The 16,175-nt window shown below is 42.2% G+C and overlaps 1 protein-coding gene across 9 annotated transcripts in view; it reads right to left on the minus strand.

Moving 5' to 3' along the window:
* Window positions 1-16,175, minus strand: part of LOC134357983 (catenin delta-2-like) — a 1,288,623-nt gene that overhangs the window by 534,964 nt on the left and 737,484 nt on the right. Inside the window, exon 1 of one of the 9 annotated variants that reach the window (XM_063069829.1) lies at window positions 3,913-3,980. The exons of the other annotated variants lie outside the window; for them this stretch is intronic. The gene's annotated coding sequence lies outside the window, so the exon portion shown is untranslated. Of the gene's footprint in view, window positions 1-3,912; window positions 3,981-16,175 lie in introns of those variants that run through there. 9 annotated transcript variants of the gene reach the window in all.

Below are 16,175 nucleotides of genomic sequence, written 5' to 3' on the forward strand. Positions count from 1 at the left end.
ATCAATTGAAGTTGAAGTTCAAGTTTAATTATCATTCAACCATACATGAATATAGCTAAATGAAACAACGTTCCACCAAGGCCAAGACGCAAAAGACATTGCCAACAGCGCACATAGCACATAAGGTTACAAATCTCAGAAAAAACATACAGCAACGAAGAAAAAAATATATAGCCCACGTACCCAAGTGGCATAACTGTAGAATTGATGGTAAGTTGTCCAGGTCCAGCTTGTTCTTCCATTGAGCAAACACCGGAGGGCAGCACTGATGGGAGGGGCCAGCTCCCAACTCAAGTATAGATTTCAGTGTGCCCTGCAAGTGCTCTCCCACACCACTTCGCCATCTCCTCCCCTGGTTGGCTGCAACAGGCGACCCAGGGGCCTTGGCCTAGTCCTCACCACAAACGAGGCAACATAGCTCCTCCTGTCAGTGTCACCAACGAACAGGACTTGCAGTATACTACATTACCAAAGTCCAACAGGGTCTTGTGATCAGAATAAAATGTTCAAGGCAAGCACTCACACTGCGCACTGTCCAACAGTGCACAGCAAGCCCAGGCGAGAACACAACGGTGTGCAAAACATCCTGCTCCATTGCTATTGGGCAACTCACTGATAGGATAGTCCAACAGTACTTGACATTCTCAGTATCCAGCAGTGACTTATGATCTTAAAAAAGACAACCATGAACAAATACACCTTTGATTGGACCCGGAGTGGCTGCTGCGTCTGAGCACTCTGACATCTTACCAGAAATAAAGACAGAAAATTGCTAAGTATTTCAAGACAACGAAATTCCAGAATACAATGTGTTTCTATTTCATGCCATGAATTATTTGGTACTCACATGGTATGAATAGTACTCAAAAACTTGCGAGTATCAAATAACTTCGGCTAGTCTTTGCACAAGCTTGACAACACTATCTAAATCTATTGTAGGCCAATTGACAACAGACTATTTTTATTTACCAACATTCCACTTAATGTCTTGACATATGACCAGTAGTGTTGCAAAGGGTCAAATGGAAAATCTGTGTGTTGAGAAGATTATGCATTCAAATCTACAGTCAGCCTGAAGGTCACTGAATAGATTAATTAGTGTCTGTTCCTAGTAAGATCTGAGACTTTGCTCCCGATTCACCCACATCCCCTCCACTATCTATTCTCAATGCAGTCACAGTGCTCTTTGATGAGGTTAAGACATTTAAAAAAAAACGAATTATCAGGAAAATGGGGGAGGGGAGAAATCTGAAATGATATTGACAGCTAAATATTAATGACGGCTTACAAAATAATGAAGGGTATGAGATCACACTTTGTTATTAGTTGATCTGCTGCCAGCTTGAAATATTGAAATAAAGACTCTAGTTTGGCCTTCACTTGGAAATTGAAGAACAGTAAAAATAAAAAACTATTAACATCAGCCAAAATCATTCCAACACCCTCCTCAGGAATAGTGCAATTAAAATAATGCATCTGAATACTGAGCTACACATTTCCAAAGCCTTTCTATAATGATCTACAGCTGGCAGCTGGAGGATGGAAAATGAGGATCAAACAAACAAGTGACATTTTAGCTCCATTTCCCATTATGATTCCCGAGAGAAGGTTCACGTCTCAACATTAATTGGAAACTGAGGTCATCTTTTGCTCTGCGCTAGGTTTTGTGCACCCAACTAACCATCATGTTGTTTTCCTAGCTAGAGTTGAGGTGATAATGTATTTGATTATATTTTGTCCCCATGGGATGCCAATGCTGCATTGTCCATTCCTACTTGCCCATGTACTGAAGAGTCCATTAAGGGTCAACTACATGAATGGGTCTGGAGTCACATAAAAGCTAGACTGGATGAAGCAGCACAGTTCTCTCTCCAAGGAGTATCTCTGAGTTAGATACTTTCCACGTTTTGCACTGCAGCATCAGGCAATGGCCACTTAACAGAGATGAAGCAAATCTAGATACAGACTCTATTTTCAATTGCAAATAGCTTTGATGCCAACAATTTATAAAAAAAAGCTACTGTTGCAGTGCAAATATATGTGACAAAGTAAGTTCAAACGATGCACAGAAAACAAATTTCAAAAGAAAGTTGGTTTAAAAGAAAGATGAAACAACTTTCCATGGTGCCTTTCAAAATATCAAGGCAACAGCCAATGAACATTTTGTGGTTGAAAGGCCAGATGCCCAATAAGCAGATAAACTCCCACCAATACCACCATGATAATGATCTAGACACCTGATTTTTATTACTGGCCTTGGTTGAGAATCTAATATTGTCCAGGATACCAAAGAGAGTATCTCTGATGTTCTCCAACATGCCATGGGCCCACGCAAGTATGCAGCAAGATTCTTGGTTTGATGTCAATTTAAAAAACATTATCTGCTCTCTTTAAAAAAATCATGCTTAAAATATTGTCATGCTTAAAAACCACGCTTAAAAATATCACAAGGGACCAATCTGGAAAACAGTAAAAAAATTCTCCCAGTTTCTTAGCCAATATGTGTACATCAATCAACTTCACTAAAAGCAGATGATTTTCTCAACAGTCACGTCTCCTTAAAATATATACAAGTTGCTTCACACAAATTTGTTATAACACCATTGACTCTCCTGCTTAAGATATGTTCCTTTGGGTGTAAAATACTTTGGAATATATTGAGGTTATAAATCCTTCTGTCAACAAGCAGGAATAGGATACAATAAAAACTTAGAGATAACTTGAGTTACTTGCAGATCTTTTCTACAGTACCTCCAACACACCACCTACTTACAACATATTTTGGAAAATCTTTGGGTGTTGATTTATCACTAGGCCCAGTATAGGAATCCAAGCTCCTGCACGGTTTGTAACATCTTTTCTTTTAATATTGACAGGGATGTGTTTTATCACCATTCCTAACTATCCATAGTCCATTGTTACCATGAATCGCTCTAGTCTGTGTAGTGAAGGTATTAACATCGTGCTGTTAGGGACTCTCAGGATCTTAACCTAGCAATAATGGAGGTAGGGCAAAGAACATCCAAATCTGTATGGTGTGCAATTTGAAGGGGAATGTGGAGGTGGGAGGGCTTGCAAGTGCTATCACCCATTTCCTTTGAGGCATTAGGAGCTGCAGATTTGGTAGGTGATGTCGACGAAGTGCTGGGCAGTTTCTGAAGTGCATCCTTCAGCGGATATTCCGTGCAGAATGGATGGATGAGATGCATGTCAACCGAACTGCCTTTTCCTAGGAGGTGCTGTGCTTTGAGCAATGTTGGAGATGGACTCTTCCAGCCAAGCGGTATGTACCTTGCAGTTGGTGGAAAATCTTTAGGGAACCTGGAACAGAGTCATAGTACACAGAGAGTGGTGGATGTGTGGAATGCACTGCCGGCGGTAGCAGTGGAAGCAGATACAATAGGGTCTTTAAGAACCTCTTAGGTAGGTATGTGGAGCTTAGCAAAACAGAGAGCTACTGTAGGTGCTAGGGAAATTATAGGCGATTTCTAGAGTAGGTTACATGTTCAGCATAACATCGTGGGCCGAAGGGCCTGTAATGTGCTGTAGATTTCTATCTTCTATGTAACCTAGCCTTTGACCTAACCGTGAAGCCGTATATTTTTGAAGCTGATTTACTTAAGATTCTGATCAATGCTGACCCCTAAGCTGTTGAAATGAGTGCTGTTATTGAAAAGATTAGGCATTTCCTTGCTGGAGTTGGTTAGTATCCAGTATCTGTTTGGCTTCAGTATCAGTTTTGAAGTTATCAGCCAACTTTAATTAGAGATATTTAGTCCTTAGTCATCCCTTCCAGAAATGACAGATGGAGCCTAAACTCACATTTCTACACGCGGTCGATAACTTCAAAGTCGTCATGCTTCGAAAGCAAATGCAGGTACTTTAAGTGTGATGAAGTCTTGTTTCACTCACCCTTTAATGCTGTCAGCTTCACGTGCCCACCATCGTGAAATTTATTTTATCTTGTTAATGGCATAAAATGCTAGTTCCCTCACTCTCCGCATCTCCTTTAAGGGAAATGTTCAGCCTGACCACTCAGCCTAGGCTCCTCAAAATTTTAAACTTCTAATTAAATCTCCCTACCATCTCCTAAATTCTAAAGAAAACGAATCCACATCATTCAATCTGTTCTCATGGCCTTGTCCTGGCAAAAACCCTTCCAAATTTTTCATATTTCAAGTCATTTAAATTTTTTCTAGTCCTGGCAAAATCCCTTCCGGATTTCCTCTCCAGTGTAAATCCATCGATCCTACAATGGTGGCTGACGTACTTAGATGATAGTTACAGCCTAATCGGCATCTTAAACAGTTCTGCTTATTGCCAGTGCCTGAGTTTTGCTGCACGCCGGGACAGACTGTTTCATTATGAATAGTTTTAAATGGCCTTCAATAGAAGTGAGTACAACCGCTGGTTTATACTCACACACAGGTTTGGCACAAGCAACCAAAGATGAATTTCTTCCTTTGTTCTGGAGTGAAAAGGAACTAAACCAGCAGGATAAAAATCCACACGAGAACAAGAGGTCTTTCACGGGTGTGATTTTCATCTCATCTACATTCAAAGTCAGATCCTAAAGGTAAAAGGACACTGTTTAGTCACTGCCTATATTCTGCATTGGGATGCTGAGTCTACCAGATCAGACTTAATTATCTCCAGTTTGAAACCCATTCAGACACACAAAGGTCGCAGCATTGCAAACTAAATTGCAACATTTCTCTAAATTTCTTGGTATCTCAGACTGATGCATACTTAGGGTGGAAAAAAATACAGCCAACATCACTTGTGCACAAAGATCTCATTGTGAAACATTTCAGGCACACTCACATTCCTTTGACCCAATTAAGTTGCCAACCCACTAGGATTCCCCTGGTGTCTCCAGTAATTAAATATTAATCTCCTGGACCCTGCTGTGGAAAGAAAGGAGGAAAAAAAGATACAAAGGCATTGCTGGAATTTCTTTGAGGATTGAGGTGGGGGAGGGATGGGAAGGATGATTCAGGTGAGGTGGTTAGAGGATGTGACGAAGCCTTGAGGAATCCACCTAATTATCTTTTACCCCAATCTGCTATCACTGTGGATGTATGCAATATTCTGAAGGAATGTTTTATGGCTGGTTAATACTGATCCTGAGGAAAAATACTGCAGCCATGCTTTCAGATATGTAAAGACACCACGAACATACTGTACATTTGGATTAAGCAGAGCAGGCAGACAGATGTACCTCGGTGTTAACAATAAAGGGGATTGAACACTGGGAATTATGAACATACAGGTTAGTATCATGCATGTTAGTAGCCCCAGAACATATTGGTGCAGACAAGAGCAATTATAAGCCTGTGATCCGAGTTGGTTCATGGGAAAACTGGAATGAACTGAGGGACTACTAAATTTACAGGCACTCGGTTAGTGTTAACTGTGGCTCAGAGAATACCACGTACACTTGAGCCAAGAGATTGAGAGCTTAAGTCCCACTCCAGAGACTTGAGCACAAAATCTAAATTAATGTCTGGCGCAGCACTGTACTGTTGAAGTTAATGTCTTTCGGTTCAGATGTTGAAACACTGTACTGTATACTGAAAGAACAGCTAGAGAGTTATCCCTGGTGCCATTATTATCCAAACCAGCATTTGAAACATACAAGGTAGATACTTGTAGTCTGTTGTATGTACTAAACGTGTGAGGTAGTGATCTGTGACTTCAACAGAATTTTATTTTGCAGTGGTATTCAATGTGCCTACATTGCTACATAACAGCCTGGATACTAAGAACATGAGGAGGAAGAGGACCTAATGCAGACTAGTTGACCCCTCAAGCCCATCCTGCCATTCAAAAAGATTTCTGCTTTAACACCACTTTTGTACGCATTCCCCAAACCTGTCAAGTCGTACCAATCTCAACTTTGAATGCATTCAAGTTCTTTTCCCCAGTTTTCTCATTTCAGAACACAAAGACCCTCCCAAGAAGTTCCTCATCACCATCTTAAATGGACAACTCCTTCTTCTGAAACCATGACCCCTGGTTCCAGGCACACCCACTATGGGAAACTTCCTCTAACCATCAGTACAGCAAGTGCATTGTTCTTCGTGGCACCTTGTTAAGTGTAATTTGGCTGCTGGGTTTCTGGCATTACACTTCCGAAGTACTTCCCTACTCACAAATTGCTTTGAGAATCCCAAAGTCAAAGATGGAAAGGAAATGAAACTGCAGTAGTCTATTAAGCACCTTGTGTCTGATCTTTCATTTACATCACAACCAAATTTCCATCTCAGCACCACCTTCTTGTTAAAACTTCACATGCCTTCATTCTTTTAATATCCAAACATTTATTGATCTCTCTCTTTAGATTCCTCAATTACTGAGCCTCCATGGTCTGCTTCAGAACAGAATTCCAATGATTCACTGTCCTCTTCATGAAGAAATTTCTTCTCACCTCAGTCCGAATAGTTTGCTACAGTCAGCTTCTGTAGAGTCACTATATAGATGCAATATTTTTTTCAGCCAGTAGACTCGAGAAATCTAGGAATGATGGTCTTGATATTCCCACTGTGCTCATAACAGAATATAGAGCTTCTGCTCATCACTGTTCAAAATATGATCAAGGATTCCAGCCATGTAATCACATCTTACCATTTTATAACACTCTAACTACTCTGCCACTGGACTCTCCAAATACATATATTTGTAAACATCTTCATAAATACTTTGGAACACATAATCTAAAATGACATATTTGTGCATTAACAAGGGGAAGAATTAATCTCTTGGATAAATTCTGAAACCTTCAGAAATGATTACACATGAAAAATATTATGGCTGCTGGTAACCTGAACCCATCCCAACAGTTTACCTCCTCTTCATCACGAAAATGTATGAGGTAATTACAGACCTGTAAGCTAAACAACAGAAGGGAAGATAATGGAAAAGATTCTGAGGGGCAGAATTAATGATCACTCAGAAAGCAAAGATAGCCAGCAGGGCTTTATCAAAGGCAGATATGTCCTGACCAATCTGAAACTTTTCTCTTGAGGTACTTTTTTCTTGAGCGTATTGATAAGAACTTTGCGGTAGATACTTGGAATTCAGTAAGGCCCTCAGCAAGGTCCCACATGACAGACTGGTGTGAAAGGCAAGGTTTCATGGGATCCACAATTAGCTGGAATCCAAACTTGGCTTCGCAATAAGATGCAGCAGATGTTAGAGAGTTGCTTTTATGATTAGATATACAGAGAATGGTAGCATGACCCTTGAACATAATATACAGTATATGGATGATTTGGAATTAGATGCAGGAGGCACAATCAGTAAATTGGCAGATGATGCTGAGATTGATTGAGTTGTTGACAGTGTGGAGGGTAGCTCTAGACTACAGGACAATCCTGATGTGCTGGTGAAATAGGCTGAGTAATAGCAGCTGATGTTTAATCTGGATAAAGATGAGGTGATGCATTTTGTGAGCACTAATGAGGCTAGGACACATACCATCAGTGGAACAGAGGACTTTGGTGAACATGTTCAAAGGTGGCAGATAGAAAATGTGATTAAGAATGCTAGACCTCATTAGTCAGGACACTGAACACAAGTGCAATGAGATTATACTCCACTGGTCAGACCTTAGTTCTGCTCATTGCACTGCAAAATGTTGCTGAGGATAAAGCACTAAGCTATGAGGAGACACTGCAGTAGCTAGGTATGTTTTCAATACAGCAGAAGAGGTTAAGAGGTGATTGAAGTTTACGTGCCATATAGATAGGGTTTTCTGCAGGAACCTTTCTCTTTTATGAGGGTGAATAAAACTGAGGACATAACTGTAAGGAAGTTAGAGGAAGTCTGAGGGAAACTTTTCTTTCCCCACTCAGAATGACAAGTACCAGCATGCATCACACTAAGAGAGTGCTGAGCGCAGGATCGCCAACAGCATTTAGAAGGAGAATAGATGAACATCTAGGAATTGAAGGCTATGGATCAAGAGATGGAGCTCAGATTAATGTGGATGGCTGCTCACTGCTTACCGTGAATGCAGTGACAAGATGGTATTATGTTGTACAACTCTATAATCAGCAACACTTACAACACGCTGGAGGAACTCAGCAGGTCGGGCAGCATCCGTGGAAACGTCGACTCATCGTTTCCACGGATGCTGCCCGACCTGCTGAGTTCCTCCAGCGTGTTGTAAGTGTTGCTTTGACCCCAGCATCTGCAGATTATTTTGTGTCTATAATCAGCAAGTCTTAGAGCTCTCCCAGCGGAGGTTGGTTGTGGGGGATTCGCAGCCAGTTCCTTAGTTAGAGCCTTCAGCATTTTGGGCATCGAGGGAGAGAGGAAGAGGAGAGCCATCCGCAGTACCACCGATGCGGCAGAGAGGGCCTCAAGATGGCTGTGGCTCAAAAGAGGGGAGCCATGGAGTCATAAGTAGCTAGCCATCTGGACACAAGCCGGGGTCCGATCAGCCCCGGCTGGGTCACCTGGAGGAGGTTGTATGATGTTGAAAGACCCGAAACACCCGATGATTCCAGGAACATCACTGAAGATGTGTCCAGAAGCATCAATAGATGTATGTACACAGCGGTGTTTATGGAGACAGGGAGAAAGGAAATAAGGAATTGAATGGGATCGCATCCAAAAACATCATTCTCTGCAACTTCCACCATTCCCAAAGAGATCCTACCACCAAATGCATCTCTACCTCCACTTTCTGCAGTGATCACTCCCTCCGTGATTCTCTTGTCCATTTGTTGCCTCCCCACTAATCTCCCTCCTGGCAGATATCCCTGCAAGCAGAAGAGTGCTACACCTGCCCATTCACCTCCTTCCTCACCTCCATTCAGGGCCCCAAACAGTCCTATCAGGTGAGGTGACATTTCACATGTGAATATGGTACGGTCGTCTCTTGTATCCAGTCCTCTACATTGGTGAGATCCATCGTAAATTAGGGGACCGCTGCCTTGAACATCTTCGCTCCATCCACCAAAAGCAGAACTTCCTGGTGGCTAAACATTTTAAATCTGATTCCCACTCCCATTCCAACATGCCAATCCAAGACTTCCTCTTGTGCCACAATGAGGCCACCCTCAGGGTGGAAAAACAGCAGCTTATATACCATCGGTGTAGCCTCCAAGCTGATGACACAAATATTGATTTTTCCTTCTAGAGAAAAAAACAGTCCTTCCCCTTCTCCTCTTCTTCTATTCCCCACTCTGGCCTCTTACCTCTTCTCACCTGCCTACCACCTCCCCATGGTGCTCCTCCTCCTTCCCTTTCTCCTATGGTCCACTCTCCTTTCCTATCAGATTCCTTCCTCTCCAGCCCTTTAACTTCCCTACCCACCTGGCTTCCACCTATCACCTTCTAGCTATCTTCCTTCCCTCCTCCCACTTCTTTATTCTGGCATCTTTCCCCTTTCTTTCTAGTCCCGAAGAAGGGTCTCAAGCCCAACATTCTGACTGTGTGTTCATTTCCATGGATTCTGCCTGACCTGCTGAGTTCCTCAAGCATTCTGTGTGTGTCGCTTGGGACTGATATAATTGCTGTGCTGGGACCTGACATGAACCCATTGAGAAAACTCCTGGGTTCTACTAAGAAAGCATTTCAGGTCAATGAGCTCTCATCAGATAAAAATCTATCAGTCTGAACATTGCAGGTGGTTTCCATCCATCTCAGTATTGTTGGCATTTCTGTTGACACCACAAGCATTTTGCCAATAAAACGGGCATCATGGATTGCTGTACAGGTACTGTGAAACACTGGAAAGTCAGCGTACTGCAATAAATTCAGAATACAAATTAGTCCATTCTTCATTGCTGCTGATCTCCCCTTCGAGTCCAGTGGGCTGTTATACTTACCGGGATTCCACATTGTAATCACTTCTCAGAAATGGCACTGTTCCAAGATCCTAATGATTCCAATGGGGGCAGTAGAGCTGCAGACTGAATCTGGTAATTATATCTTCCAGAACATGGCCAATTTGGTCTGTGATGGTTCTATCGAGGTACTTTTTGATGACAAACATGGTGGACACCTACACGGAGAACATTCAGTCTTATTCTGTGTGTTGCTCAACATGAAGGAATATTGATTGATCAGCTGAGGGAGGACAGGGGATGGAAAAGGTGTGAATGATGCTCTGGGGTTTAGATGTTTCAAAAAAGGGACAGGGAGGGAGGTAAAGGGGGAGAGGAAGTGGATTCCTAATCAGGGATTGGATCATAGCTGCAGAACGGGAAGTCATTCTGGAGGGATCGTCTACTGAGTAAGTGTGGGTAAGTCAGAAACAGGAAAGGAGAAATCACTCCATTGGGAGTATTCTATAGAGTCCCCAATAGCAACACAAATGCTGAGGAGCGGATTGCGAGGAAGATTTTGGAAAGGCGCAAAAATAGCAGGATTATTGTCGTGGGTGATTTCAACACCCTAATATTGATTGGCAAAAGTTTTAGATGGGCAGAATTTGTCAGGTGCATCCATGAAGGATTCCTGACGCAATATGTGGGCAGGTCAACTAGAGGAGAGGCTATACTGGATCTAGTACTAGACAATGAACTTGATCAGGTGACAGATTACTCAGTGGGTGATCATTTTGGAGACGGTGACGCAATTCCCTGACCTTTAGCATAGCGCTGGATGGGGATAGAAATAAAATGGGAAATTGAAGTGGTAAAGGAAAGTATTTAATTGGGGGAGGCGGAATTATGATGCTACTAGTTAGGAAGCATAAATTGGGAACAGATGTACTCAAGGAAATGCATAGCATAAAATGTGGTGGTTGTTAAGGGAGCACTTGTATGGGCTTATGGATAGATTTGTCCCATTGAGGCGGGACAAGGATAGTCGGGTGGAGGTACCACAATTGACAAGAAAAATGGAATATCTAGTCAAGAGGAAGAAAGAAGCAAACTGAAGGTTCCAAATGCAAGATCAGACAGAGCTGTTGAGATTTACAAGGTAGCCAGGAAGGCACTTAAGAAGGGAGAGCTAACAGAGGACATGAGAAGGCCTTGGCAAGCGTGATTAAGGAAATCCCAAGGCATTCTACACATACATGAAGAACAAAAGGGTGGCTAGAGTGAAGGTAGGACTGATCAGGAATAAAAGAGGAAATGTGCCTGGAATTAGCAGAGGAATGGGTCATCCTCAATGAATACCTTCCTTCAGTATTCACCAGTTAGAGGGACCTTGACAAATGTGAGAACAGCAGAGAAAATGCAAATATACTGGAATCGGTTGACATTAAGAATGACAATGTTCTGGAAATTTTCTAACACATTAGGATAAATAAGTCCTTCGTGCTGAATAGGACATGCCCCAGATTACTATGGGAAGTGAAGGAAGAAATTGCTTCATCTTTGGCAATGACCTTTGCGTCCTCACTGGCCACAGAGTAGTACCAGAAGACTGGAGGGTAGCAGATGTTATTTATTTTTGCAAGAACGGTAATACAGATAATCCTGGCAATTAAAAACCAATGAATCTTATACAAATGGTGGACAAACTACTGGAGAAGATTCTTAAAGATGGTATTTATGAGCATTTCAAAAAGCCTTATCTAATTAGGAATAGTCAGCATGGTTTTGTAAGCGGCACTGTGTACCTTACAATCCTGATTGAGTTCTTTGAGGAAGTGACAAACCAAACTGATGAAGATAGGGCAGTGAACTTATGCATATGGATTTCAGTAAGGCATTCAACAATGTTCTCCCATGATTGGCTCATTCAGAAAGTCAGGAGGCATGGGATCCAGGGAAATTTGGCTACGTGCATTCAGAATTCACTTGCCCATAGATGGCAGATGGTGGTAGCAGATGGAGAGTATTCTGCCTGGAGAAATGTTCCACAGGGATATGTTCTGAGACCCCGGCTCTTTGTAATTTTTATAAGTGACTTGGTTAAAGAAGTGGAAGGGTGAGTTAGTATGTTTGCAGATGACGCAGATAATGCAAAATGTTATCATAGGTTACGACGAGACATTGATAGGATACGGAATGGGACTGAAAAGTGGCAGAAGGAGTTCAATCTAGAAAAGTGTGAAGTGATTCACTTTGGAAGGTTGATAGTACACAGGGTTAAGGCAGGATTCTTAGCAGTGTGGCGGAACAGAGGGATATTGAGATCCATGTCCAACAATCCCTCAAAGTTGCCACACAAATTGACTGGATGGTTAAGAATGCACGTGGTGAATTGGCCTTTATTAGTCAAGGTATTGAGTTCAAGTGCCACGACGTTATGTTGCATCTCCATGAAAATCTAATCAGACCACACAGGAGTGATGTGTTCAGTTCTGGTCACCTCAATATAGAAAGGATATGGCAGCTTTAGAGAGGGTGCAGAGACAGGATAGGGTGCTGCTTGGATTAGAGAGCATGTTTTATGAGGAAAGTTTGAACAAACTCGGGCTCTTCCCTCTAGAGTGAAGGAGGATGAGAAATGACTTGATAGAGATTGAACTTGAGAGTTAGTTAAAAAGTCGGTACAGCATTGTGGGCCGAATGGCCTGTACTGTGCTGTACTGTTTTACGTAATCGGATGATGGCTTCCTTATCCTGCTATCGGAAGCTTAATGAAGTCTGCAGTGATCCCGAGTGTCACTGCCTCCTGCCTGCGTACCATTCTGTTGACTTTCTATTGGGTTGATCTTGCCAATGAGATGAACATTGAGATGGAAGCGTCAGGTACCTCATCTGAAAAGTATGATTTTGAGAGGATAACTATGTCAGGCTGTGGAATTGTTAGCCTATGGGGCAGCTCTGCCAATTTAGACACCAGTTCTCACTTTTGAGGATGGCTTTGCAAGGCTGATTGACCTGGGAGTGGCTTTCTTATGCTGAAATTCAGGAGACAGCTTCACATTCCACCAAAGTTATAATTTTGCTGGTGAACGCAGCAGGCCAGGCAGCATCTATAGGAAGAGGTACCATTGACGTTTCAGGCCGAGACTCTTCGTCAGGTCTCGGCCTGCAACGTCGACGGTACCTCTTCCTATAGATGCTGCCTGGCCTGCTGCGTTCACCAGCAACTTTGATGTGTGTTGCTTGAATTTCCAGCATCTGCAGAATTCCTGTTGTTTGCGTTGTTAAAGTTATAATCTTTCTCAGTTTCACCACAGCAGTAAGGAAACTATTGTGATGAAACAACTGAGTGACTGCAAGAGATTTCCAAGGGCATTTCAATGTCAATCTTATTGGCAGAAATGTCCACTCATATAGAATTCATTACTTAATTCACATTTTCTCATTGTGTCAGGTAAACAATTGCTTTCTTTAAGACCATTTAAACACCTTGCACCGTTAATTACTGAATGCTGCTTTAGAGAACATCTCCTCTTGGGTAAACAAGCATGAGAATAGATAGAGCACAACTGCTAAGAAGTCCTACACACAATCTGTTAGATGACTAATTCTGAAATTGCAATAAATCAGCAACTTTGGATACTTCCAGCAACAATTTAACTCTCTGCAATAATGACTAATACACAGAAATGAAAAAAAAATCACCTGAGATTATCTAAACAATGGGAGAATGTCAAATTGTAAATGATGATTGACTATTTTAGAGGAATAATAATATGTTGGAAAATTAGTGGCATAACCATCAAAGAATACTTAATTTGGGTTCCTAATATTGCTCTATATGTAGGCAGGGTGAGACTTACTATCTTTCAGGATAAAGTAAGTGAAGAACTGAACATGAATAATACCAAAAAGCAATCGCTATAACAGATGAGATGTTGCATTACAATTATAGGTCTATGGATTATGAAATGAAGTGTGCTTTTTCGTGCTTATACAAGATCTTGGCCATCTAATGGGGAAAATTGTCCGAAGCTGTCTCCTTACGTGTGAAGTGATTCTGGCGTTTTTGAAAGTTGGAGAGAAAGACGAATAAAGCTTAATTCCTATCATAAAACATGTTACTTATTAAGAACAGTTAAGAGAATTGCAATTCTACATTTTATCAAAACACAGATTTATTGATTAGCTGATTGTTTACAAGCTGATAATGGAACAAACTCAGCAGTCTGAGTAAATCCATAAGAGAGAACTAGGGAGTCATAATTTGAAATTATGCACAGCCAGATCTAGGTTAGATGTCAGAGTCAGAGACTGAATCATAACAGAATCAGGCCCTTTGCCTTACCAAGACTGCAATGACGATGCTTTCATCTACCTGCTGAACAGTGTCCACTCCCATTTGGATAAGCAGGGCGGCACTGTGAGGATCATGTTTTTGATTTCTCAAGTGCCTTCAATACCATACAGCCCTCATTGCTGGGGAAGAAGCTCCATTCAATGAAGGTTGGCACTTCCATTGTATCCTGGATAGTGGGCTACCCGACTGGCAGACCACAGTTTGTGCGGCTTCAGAGCTGTGTGTCAGACATGGCTATAAGCAGCACCGGGGTCCCACAGGGGACTGTATTGGCTCCCTTCCTGTTTACCCTGTATAACTCAGACTTTAGATACAACACTGAGTCATGACATCTACAGAAATTCTCTGATGACTTAGCAATAGTTGGGTGGACAGGAGTATGAGTACAGGGCCCTGGTGGAGGACTTTGTCAAATGGTGCAAGCTGAATCATCTGCAGCTCAACTTCAGTAAGACAAAGGAGATGGTGATGGATTTTGGGAAGACTTAGCCTGTTACCATTGATGGTGAGAACGTGGATGCGGTGAGGACCTACAAGTACCTGGGGGTGAACCTGGATGACAGACTTGAGTGGAGCACCAACAGGGAGGCTGTGTACAACAAAGACCAGAATCGCCTCTACTTCCTGAGGATACAGAGGACCTTTGGAGTACGCTGACCTCTCCTTCACGTGTTCTACCAGCTTGTTGTCGCCAGTACAATCTTCTATACGGTGGCGCGCTGGGGCAATGGCATCAACATGGGTGATACCAACAGGCTCAATAGATTGATTAGAAAGGCTGGCTCTCTTATAGGAGAAAAACTGGACACACTGCAGGCTGTCGTAGAACAAAGGACTCTAAGGAAAAGCAACATACATCAAAGTTGCTGGTGAACGCAGCAGGCCAGGCAGCATCTATAGGAAGAGGCGCAGTCGACGTTTCAGGCCGAGACCCTTCGTCAGGACGAAGGGTCTCGGCCTGAAACGTCGACTGCGCCTCTTCCTATAGATGCTGCCTGGCCTGCTGCGTTCACCAGCAACTTTGATGTATGTTGCTTGAATTTCCAGCATCTGCAGAATTCCTGTTGTTTGACTCTAAGGAAAATCCTGGCAGTTCTGGACAATGTTTCTCACCTTCTGCATGCCACCTTGGCTGAACAGAGGAGCACTTTTTGTAATAAACTAGGACAACTACGCTGCTCCAAAGAGTGCTATATGAGGTCATTCTTACCCTCGGCCATTAAGCTCTATAATGAGACATCCTATACCTGGGGAAGTGATGATGACCTCCCTCCTGTTAAACTGTTTGAGGTAACTTATTTTTTATTCTTTCTTACTTCTCTTCTAATTTTTGTATATCTGTGCCCTTGTAATGCTATTGTGACAATTTCCTTTGGGAATCAATAAAGTATCTATCTATCTATGACGACTAACAACCCATTTACAATAATCCTGCACAAATCTAATCTAATTTTATTCTCCCTACATTCTGCTGCACAGCTGAGAGGCAACTTACAGCAGTTACTTAACCTAATAATCCACACATTCTGGAGGGAAACCAGAGCATTTAGTCATAGGGAGAACATGCAAACTCTACACAGAGAGCACCCAAGGGTCTCTAGACCTGGAGACATGGCTCTCTGTCTATACTACTGTGCCACCAGAAGTAGAATCCTTAGTTAGGACCCTCGCTCATGCAAGTGATGCTTACTCATTCAATTCTTCCAGGAATTAGCTGGACCTGGTTTTGACTGAGATGCATACCATCTCAATCAAAACCTGAAGCACAAATTCATCTCTAGGATTAACTTTGATTTGCTGAAATGGTTAAGGTCATGCCAGATTCTGCCCCCTCCTCTAACCACTGAACGGGGCTTACTTCTATATTTGCCCTCCCATATGAAATGGGCAATCATGGTATTTCCATGACCTTGATTGTTCCTGCAAATTTTTCTACAGAATGGTTTGCCATTTCCTTCTTCTGGGCAGTGTCTTTACAAGACAATTGACCCCAGCCATTTTCAATACTCTTCAAAGATTGTCTTCCTAGCATCAGT

Source organism: Mobula hypostoma, chromosome 17, assembly GCF_963921235.1.
Source record: "Mobula hypostoma chromosome 17, sMobHyp1.1, whole genome shotgun sequence".
NCBI classification, from domain to species: Eukaryota; Metazoa; Chordata; class Chondrichthyes; order Myliobatiformes; family Myliobatidae; genus Mobula; species Mobula hypostoma.